Source organism: Frieseomelitta varia, unplaced genomic scaffold (genome assembly GCF_011392965.1).
Source record: "Frieseomelitta varia isolate USP_RPSP 00005682 unplaced genomic scaffold, Fvar_1.2 scaffold_582, whole genome shotgun sequence".
Lineage (NCBI taxonomy): Eukaryota > Metazoa > Arthropoda > Insecta > Hymenoptera > Apidae > Frieseomelitta > Frieseomelitta varia.
This window is the reverse complement of record NW_025110348.1, coordinates 778,627-788,824: the sequence shown is the minus strand read 5'-3', so window position 1 is coordinate 788,824 and position 10,198 is coordinate 778,627. Positions and strand designations below refer to the sequence as shown.

General features: G+C 47.4%; 1 protein-coding gene across 1 annotated transcript in view; it reads right to left on the bottom strand.

Annotated features, from left to right (window-relative positions):
- LOC122534289 (retinal homeobox protein Rx1-like) overlaps window positions 1-10,198 on the bottom strand; it is a 46,986-nt gene that overhangs the window by 4,182 nt on the left and 32,606 nt on the right. The window lies entirely within an intron of this gene.

Below are 10,198 nucleotides of genomic sequence, written 5' to 3'. Positions count from 1 at the left end.
CCCCCCCTCCTTCCCCCCCGGTCCACTGTTCGTCCTCCTTACAAAACTACTTTTCTCGCTCCGACAGTCGGCACGGTTCTCCGTCTCATTCGTCCTCCCTCGTCGGTGGCGTTCGTTTCCTCGAGTTGGCTGTCTTGCTCGGCAAGGATCGAGAAAGGAGGGTTGCGGAGAAATGTGTCTGGGCGGGGCGGTCCACCCCTGGAGGCAGCACGGGCCAAGAAAAGGAGGTAAGAAGGGAGCTCGTAGGGTGAGGAGACCACCCTTCTTCGGCATCAAGAGGGTAACGAGGGTAACCGTGCGGGGCGAAATCGAAAGTGAGCGCGACGTGACGGCGCCCTCGCCGAGAGGAGAGCTCGCCGTGAGGTGGACCCGAAAGAAAAGGGCAGGAGAGAAGAAACGGGCGCCCGGGCACCCGGTGACACCCGAGGAGGGAACGAAAAGGACGGTCGGCCATGTTGATTTCTTTATTGTAACATGGCTGCTGTTGGCAGCCCGCTAAAGTCTATCGCGATAAGTATCGGCTGCTGGCTTCTCGCCTCATGAATTATTCAGTGGCGCAGAGAGACACGCCGCACTAGGCCCTATCCCGTCGTTTCGTCCGTGACGAGTGTACGAGCTACCGAGAGCGAGAAGGGAAATTTCACGCGAGGGCGGGTGAAACGGGGAAGGGGGAAGAGAGGAGACGTCGATGCGAACGATCGGTCAGTTATGGACGGTCCTTTCTCGGTCTCACCCCGTGAAATCGCATCGTCACGTTCGCGTTGGTTTTTGCCAGTCACAGTTAGCCCTCGTCAAATACGAACAAGCAATCGCTTCTTAAAGAGAGAATGGTACCAGAGGAGACGACGCGTCTCGAAATTTTGTCAAATTTCCGCTCGACCAAGACGAGAGATCGCGCGGATCGATTCCTATTCGGAATTCGAGAGAGAGACGGCGAAGAACGCGAACTCGAGTATCCGAAATACGGCGTCGCTCCCCGAAACGACACTTATCGAGTTTCAGTTTCGCGAAATTCCGATCCTTTACACAATCGTCGCCGGCTTCCATCGACGCGCCAGGATACAACGAATAAACCAATCCGATTCGCGCGAGGAATCTGCAGCTGCTGAAATCGGATTTCCCAGCAAGACTTCCGTCGCAACGAATATCCGTTGCTCGTCTCCGGCGGCCCGCGACGAAACGCGCGTGCGTCTCCAAACAAACTATATCCCATCTCTCGTCCGCGTCGTGGTGGTTCAACGCCGGGGCTAGACGCCACCGTACCGTTTTCTCTCTGCCTCGTTTTATTATGTAATCCACTCCATAATTTCCCGTTTAACTCCCTGAATTCCCTCGTCATCCTCCCCCATCGTTCTTCTCTCTTTCTCATCCTACTTTGCTTCTGCGATATAGCGCGTCTCGTTGCAACGAGGAGAAGTGTCGCGTTTCGAATAATAAATAACGAGCAAATTGAATGCCCCGTCATCGTCGTCGTCGTCGTCGTCGTCATCGTTGTCGTAACAGACGATGGTTGTTGAAAGAGAAACGGCCAAAAATACGGAAGGAACAAGAGCATCCGCGTTAGCGGGGATAACTCTGGTAAGACAGCAACGTTAAAGGGGGGCGGAGAGGGAACGGATATCGAGGCATTCCCGGGCTCATCAGGGCAATATTCTGCTCTCGAGGACGAGAAGCAATTTTCTTTCCTGGCTCCGTTGGTGAGGAAAGGCCATGGACAAGATGCTACGTCGAAATGATGGGAAAATAAGCGAATTTCCCTTCGTATCTCTTATATATCCACTTCTTCCCGTCTTTCATCCTTCCACCGTCTTGTTTTCTCTCTCTCTCTCTCTCTCTCTCTCTCTCTGTCTGTCTCACTTCTTTCCTCCCTGAATCTGCCACCCCCTCGACCAACGACGCCTGTCGCGTATACAAGATCCGTATCCTCCGTCTCTCTTTACTTTTCTGCAGAAGGAAGGTGAGTTTACTCGTTGGTGGCCGGAATCCTTCGTCTCTCCTTTCTCTTTCTCTCTCTCTCTCTCTCGCGCGCGCGCGCTCACTCTTTAGTTCCTCTCTCGCGGAAATATAAAGAACAGGGCTAACGCGGCTTAACCATTTTAGGTCGTAAATTTATTAGAGTAGGTACTTCCACCTTCTCCATCTCCGACCCATCTTTCTCCGCCCATCTTCTACCTTTCGCTCCTCATCCTTCAGCTTTCTTCTTTCTCGACTAGCCAGCCGAGCTATCCATCCATCCATCCATCCATCCATCCATCCAGCCAGCCATTCACCCATCCATCCACCCGCCCACCACGATCTCGAGGACGATGCAGCACCAAAGCTCCTCGGCGAATGATATTGCCAAGGTAAACTCGCTTAGACGGTTTAAATGCAAGAAAATTGGAATAAAATGGAAGTAATTTCGGGATTAAAATTGCACGTTGTGTTTGCCTGCGTGAACGACGCGTTTCGCCGCGGGGCCACGCTTCCCCGAGCATCGTCCGCCAATTTGAGGTTGTAGAGCGAGAGAGCTGTCTCCCTCGAATTTTCTAGTTTCCTCTCAATACAAACGACTTGGAACTTCGAGCTTAGAATTTTCAGCAAATCGACGGAACGATCGACTGTGTTTTTCAAGTAAATTCGCGACAGTCGATTAAATAAATTTATGATTAAATAAATTTGAGATACGCAAAGGTGTCCAAAATGTGTAATAAAATACTTTTCGAATAAAAGTACAGACCTACGTAGATATCCACAATCGGAAGTATTGAACATACGTACATATATTTTTCTAATTAATATAAAAAGCTACGCTGCGCAGCGCTATCAACGAACGAACGTCGCGACGACGAAAGGAACGATGAAACCTATTAAGCGCGCACACGCACGTGGCTGAAATATATCTAATACGCGACGATGGGCGCAGAGAGGCGACGGATGCACGATTTTCGTTAACGATTTTCCCTTCCATTTCGCGCGCTGGCTACGCTTCGAAACGCGGCCGAAATCGCGTTCACGCCAAGCCCCGTTACTTTCGACAGAAAACCACTTTGCCGGGTTGGCGCGCTTTGCAGTTGGACCCGGAAAATCTCGGCCCCCGCCGAGGTTTCAAGGGAACAGGGGCTAACAGAGTGGTCGTTTACAGGGAAATATCGACGTTAACGTCGTTCAGGCGGCCGCGTAACAGCTTTCGTCGATCACTATCGCCGTGCTCGTGACGAACGAGCCCCGACGAAGCCCGCGTATCGCGGCAAAAATCACTTTTTCTATCCGGTTGTTGCCATTTCTTTCATCCCCCCCCCCCCCCCCCCTCTTTTCTCCTCTCCTTTTGACCTCGCTAGTCCCAATCATCGAAGCCGAAGTTCGAGAGCGCATCGTTCCGGGACGATGATCGCTTTATCCTCGCCGACGGCCAACGAATTCGGATTAGCGCCGGTAAAAAGGTATTCGAGAGCCGCTCACGCCACGTCGAACTCATTGTCGTTCGTGCCGGCATTAACAGATTTCGTCTATTGTTCGGCCACCATGGTGGCCGTGCGTTTTACGCGAAAGAGTTAGAAACGCTGGTAGGTGTCGCCGCGCGTTTCACGCGTCTGCGGTTTCGCGCTCATTGTCAGCTTCTCTGGCTTGCCACCTTTTTCAGAGAGATCGCCGCCGTAATCAAATTAATTATGCCTCTTCTTTTCTTTTTATTTCATTGAACCGAGATGTGCGACCAGTTCTCTGTGGGCAGATTTGTCTTCGATGCATCGACAACTCTTGAATCTAAAACGTTGGTCTGACTCGCGTCTCAATCTACTTTCAATACGCTTCACGTGACAGTGTCGTGTAACGAGATATGTTCGCTGTATCTGTTAAATGAAATGTCTCCTTGACAACTACCGCTACGAAAAGTATAATTCTGTCCTCATCTTTACCATCATTATAATGTCCGTATAATAACCGAAAGTAGTTTCCAATGAAACGTCAAGTTTCAATTCCACAGCGATTATTCATGACGTGGGGGTACGGATGAATTTTAAAACGATTACTCTGTCAATAATTAACATCGTGCGCATAAATTCACAGTAACAGATTCTATATGAGCGAATTAAATTTATATCTAGCTCATCGACGACTCGAGTTTCAAAACGCGATATCTCCTCCCCGACAGAAATAACCAAAAGTATCGAAACGAAGGACATCATTTATTTCTTCTTCGAGTACGTCACAAGTTTATCAAAGCTCCGTGATCGTGGACGCAGCGCGACGTAGGGGAGAGGAGGGGGAGATAGACGGGAGGCGGACACGTTTCGAATGTGTAAGGCTAGATTCCGGTCCAGGGCACCGTGGCCGTGGTATGCATAGAGAAGGGAGATGTTTGGAGAGGGTTGGAGTCTATTATTCAGCGTGCTTTTTATACCCTCTCTCCCCTCCAGCGACCGCTCTCCTTTTCTACCCTCTGGCCCCATACTATTTCCCTTCCCCCTCCCCCTTTCTCCTTCAGGGCCCTGTCAAACTGTCGTGCAAATTCAATTCTACACAGTCGTTCTCATTTCGATTCGGCGAGTCGAAGGCCAGGGCAGAAGCGTGCCGAGGCAGAAAGGGCCAACACCGGCACACCAGCGCCGGCGGCCTGTGCACCCGCACTGCGGATACGTTCGAGGATAATTGACGATGCGGCGTGACTCGTGCAGCGTGCGAGTTAAATCAATTCCAGCGGGCGGGGGGTGGTCGGTTTCTAGTTAAACGGGACGAGCTGGTTCGCCGATCGGCCCCGACTTTCCTAAACGTTTTGATTTTCCACGCGATTTTCCCCGTATTTCCACCAGCCGTCCACCAGACGACGATCGTATCCCGATCGTGTCTGTCTCCTCTCCTCTACGAATAATTTTTCACTCCGATCGATTTCCAACTCGGTTCTTTTTTCCCCCGAGCCGAGTACAGGGGACGTTTTATGTTCGAGTCGTTCGGAAAGTGAATTTCTTCCGCGTTCCCGAGATGCAGAAACAATCAAAGCATATTCCCATATTCCTCTGTGAGATGAAATAATTTTCTACCTAAGTTGCAGTCATTTATAATCATCTCTATGAACAAAAATTAAATTAAACACAGTCGTATTTTAGAAAACAAACTGCCACCTTTTAGCAAGAAATCCACTTACCAAAGTAAATCGTACCAAAGAAATTTGACCATAAGTGAAATTGATCGATCTGTCTCTTGAGAGACTTGCGAGAGCAAGAATCTCGGAAAAGAATTTATTTAAATTATTTAAATGTTCATTTTGGGACGGAAATTTTTGTTTGAGTGTGGAATTGTTCAGTTGGAAGGTAAATGAAAGGTTAGAATATAGAATGAGCGTCACTGGGAAACTCCTCCAATAAAGCCACCCCTGTCGTTGCGTGTAATCACCCTTAAACACTCCAACGCCCCGGTCTAACCCCGGCGTACTGCGATACAATACTAATGTGCTACAAATAACATCCCAAACACGAGACGATTTCACTTTTACAATGAGGCTATAAACGGCTCCGTGTACGACAACGACGGATACGAAGGCATCGGATCGTTCGCTCGTTGTCGAGAGGATCCTTCTGCACACCCGTTCCCGAACAATGAGCCTTGTTGTGCGTTTCCTTTCAACGCAGAGATCGACGAGGAATCATTTTTGTCAGGAAGTCAGTCGACGATCAAACAGCAGTAACCACGGGAACGTATTTCTCGCCTTGAGTCGATGAGAATTAATAATAAAAAATAAAAATTCGACATTCAACACTTGTACTGTGTAATCAAGCGCGTAAGAAGGTTTTACATTCTTGAACACCCGTAAATTTCCACCATAAATGTACAACGTAGCAAGAAATATAGCGATATTCGATTATCTAGGATATTTCTCAGAATTTCCTACAACTAATTCACCTCAAACATTTCATCGAGAATTAAATTCAAAGACTGTAGAGTTCAACTCGTAAGTGTTAATTTATCGCATTTTGTAATTCTTGCAAGTCAGTTTCAACAAGCACACCCGCACGGTTAATACAGTTAATAAAGAAATGGTCTTCAATTAAAGGACAGCCGACAGCAAAAGATTCTATGATGAATTTATTAGAAATTTCGAACGTGATTTGTACGATCGCGTGGAGTCGTGATTGTTTGCATTACTCGCTGGTATTTATCGGACCAAGTTCTAAAATAAATATACGAATATTCCGGTTACTTGATTAACCATAAAGAGAGACACAGAGGGAAAGAGAGACAGAGAGAGAGAGGGAATTATGTAAAGTATCAGAACGATATTAATCGTGGCTAAACAGTCGTTTAATCGATGCGTTTAACATTGTCCTACTTTGCCTCTACTATTTGATTTGCGAGCCGTTCCGCGCCATTTGTGCAGTTAGTTCTTCTATCCTTTTAATGGCGAGTCAAGTACCGTGGATAAATGTTATTAATATGCCCCGAGAGGACGCGGTCTTTTCAGATAACAAAGGATTATTAGATTGCAGTTAATCTAAAGATAGACGGGTGGAAAGTGAAGGCAAATAGCTGATATAACTGCGCGAGCCAATGAGAATAATATACCGGCAATTACTTGCGCAAGGGACTTGTTCGACATTTTCCTTTTCCTTCCCTCCTTCGTACGTATTTTTTATTCTTCGCCCTTCTTTTTCCTCCCTCTCTTCCTGTTTCTTTCTCCGTTTTTTTTTTCCGCCCTCCCCCCTAGAAGGATTACGAACGATCGACTTTCTCAATGATCGGAGAAACACGGAAGTGTCAAGAACATGAATCGTGCCCTGAAATTTGATCCTTCTTATTAAGACCCTGTCGACGTCGAAGGAAAGAGGGGTTTAAATCGAACGCAGGATGCAGGGACTGGCCGTTGCAAGGCAAAAATAATTCAGTCAACTTATGAAAATCCTGCAGCTTTTCTGGTTAAGGAAATACCAACCGATTCCGATAACAGTGTATTAAGTACCTGCGCGGGCGTTATTTAAATTAATACAGGTAACCTTTCAGTCGCTGCATTTTATGTTATGGAATAGAATGGAAATTAATAACTACATTATGCACTCTATGTTTGTAATCGTAAAGTAAAATACTATTCATTCCGTCAATACGTTCAAAAAAGAAAAAAGAAAAACATATTGTTCACAAATATTAGATCTACTAGATAATTAAAAAACTTTCGTCTAAAAAGATACAATGACGAGAATTTTGTACCAGCTACCAAGATTAAGCTCGAGAGCTCGCCAGAAACTATTAATAAGTTAGTAGTCAATATCCGATACCTCATGATCTAAATCTTATTACAAAGTCCAAGGCGAATTGAATATAAATTTCTGAGAAATTCCCAATATCTAGATCCGAATTCTAAATGCGTTTAAATAATATATGTAAATATCATTGCTCGAATTAACGTCGCAAAGTCTCTCTCTCTCTCTCTCTCTCTCTCTCTCTCTCTCTTCCTAATCTGAATCTCTCAGTCAGTCTAATTCGTCCGTTCCCATACTGATTGCAAGTTTTACACTCACAATCAACACTTCCTCCTCCCCCCCCCCCCCCCCTGGAATTAACAAAAACCAGGCAGCATCCGGTCCGGAGCGTAGGCATTAACGTCCCCGTTAATTAACCATCCGGCGAGTTATCCTGACCGTTTGAAACGCGGCCGTATCGCGGCGAAATCAAAGCCAAGGATCCTTTATCCGACGGCTCCTGAGCTCCGGTTGTCATCAGCCTCCGCTGGTCTCGCTTTAAAAAGTCGGTCACAATGCGTGGCGACCGAGACAACGGGCCGCGCCCGACTCACGAAGCCTAATCACGAGGGCGGTATCGCGTGAATGAGCCCGGCAGAAATTCGGCAAATTAGCCTTATGGCCCTCGTATTTTGACACCGCGCGTCCATTGTTCCATCGCGGAACTCCCTTTCTCGCTCTGCCAGCCGCGGAATCGGATTCGACTGAATGCACCCTTTGTCCGCGGGCTTATTTACCGGGCAATATGCTCGCAAACCCCGATACCAAAACGATTTCACCCCCTTTTACTGGGATACACCCGCGAGACTTGGAGTTTTCTCGCGCGCGCAGGTTGCGCCGTTCCGCCGCGCCGCCATTACGGAGAACGACGATGCCATGTCCGTTCTCTCAACGTGGATTATCCATCGTGTTCTTGGATGGAAAGACAAGGGGGTGAAACCGGAACGAGGCAAATTTTCGTTACTTGATCAAAGTGGTTGCACCTGTGAATAGATGAATTACAAATCATTTTCGAGAGATTGAAATCTCTTGCTCTTGCACCGTTATGCTATAACAGTCCCTTTTCCTTGAAACCTACACTTTCATTATCTTTATTCTATAAACGTTCTATGTTGACATCTAGTGGATTTCGACGAAACACGTATGAACTGAAACTGAAAGTGGAGGAAATCTTCGTCTTCCTCCAGGTAGGGGTGGTCGGGAATTTTTCCAAACGAAACTTGCCGACCGTTCGTCGACGCACGCGATTACACAGGAAATTAACGATCACTGGCCGGCGAACAGACCAACCTCCCATCCTGATTACGATAATTGCGTAATTGGGAAAGGAAAAAAAGGTGGAGGAAAACCGCGAGACCCGTTTGGATAAAGGAACGCGCTTGTGCAGCCGGTTGCAGCTTGGCTGCACGTGAAAATCCGTCGCCGATGTAATAACTCTAATAACTCGTAATAAAGCCTGGCTGGAGTCATATTAGCGTCAGGAGCACGCGTGGGCGCACAAAGGGCGGCCGCCCTCGACAAACACTGTGACTTTTGATGATTATTAACTTCACGGGCCAGCCACGTCGACCAGGAGATGGGCAACGGCGAGAGTGGAGGGGGGGGAGGGGGGAGGGTGGAAAGGTGAAGGGGAAGAGGATCCGTAGGCCGTGCACAGTAATCTGTTGCCCCGTAGGCTTTCTGGTCCCGCTTTCCACCCCTCTCTCGCTCCACGAGGCTCCTGCCTCTCTTTCGTTCCCCTTTGCCCCCCCCCCTTGTCTTTCTCTCTTTCTCGGTTTCACCCTTCGGAGAGAGCCAGTCTCGGCCCTCCTACTACCGCCTGGGAACCAAATTAATAGTTAGTTCTGCTGGATATATCTCGAATTCGGTGTATTCCCGGGCGAGTGACCCAACCGGCTTCCCTTTCCTTCCTCCTTGTCTCTGGCTGCGTTTGACATCGGTTACTCGTTAAAGGGCCGCGCGATATCTCGATCAAACGAACCTCTTGCGGCCCTCGAATGGGGTTAATTGAACGGGATCGCAGAATTGATAATTTACGGCGCCCTTTGCATCGGCCAACTTGTTTCTGCTCGACCGTTTTCGGTAAACGAATGGCATAAGTATATCTATATGTGTTCATACGAGTATAGCTACGTGTGCTCTACATGTACGTCGAAACGGACAGTGATCATACATTGATCCTGGCAAAAGATTTCGTTCTGATTAAATTGTAATTACAAGATTGAATTAACAAGATTCATGTATTTAATGAGTATCTTTTAATTAATAATTGTGAGTGACTATTTGCTCGCTGTCTGTTGAATTCTTTGCCAAATAGTTTCTTTTTTATCTGTATTTTTGTATTCTTCTAAATTTCCTAAATTGGTAGATTCCATTGCGTTCAGTTACATTCGATCAAGTACGAAGAATTGAAGCATAAAGATCGACAATCTACTAATGACATTTGAGAAAGACGGAATCTCAAATCAAAACTGTCTCGTTACAATATATTCCTTTCGTTGCTCGGGCCTCGTACAATTTTCCCTCGGAAAAAACAATGTTTCCACGGTTTTTTCCAAGAGAAAACGAAGACCACTCGGATCGCTTATCTGCCGGTCGATCCGTCGAAACGATCGAAGGAAATCGACAGACACGAGACGGATCACGGGACAGTTTAGTGTTACTAATCCCTCGGAGGGGGCGCGATTTCCAGGTTGCGCATTCATCTGATTCGGCTCGAGCCTCGGCTGCTCTTACCTGCCGGGATCCACCGGGGCCGTTCCCGGCCCAAAACTCTCGAACTCTTGAAACGGATATATTTTCACGAAGTGACATTCATCCCCGACGGAGAGAGTGGCTCGGTTCTGCCTTTGTAAGGGATCCCCTCACGGTTGCATTTTGCATCTATGCGCCCGGGGTCCTGGATGCCGTGGAGAGCCGCGCATGCAGCGGCAAGAAATTCGATCTTAAACCACTCCGGGGTAAAAAGAAAGAAAAAAAAAAAAAAAAAG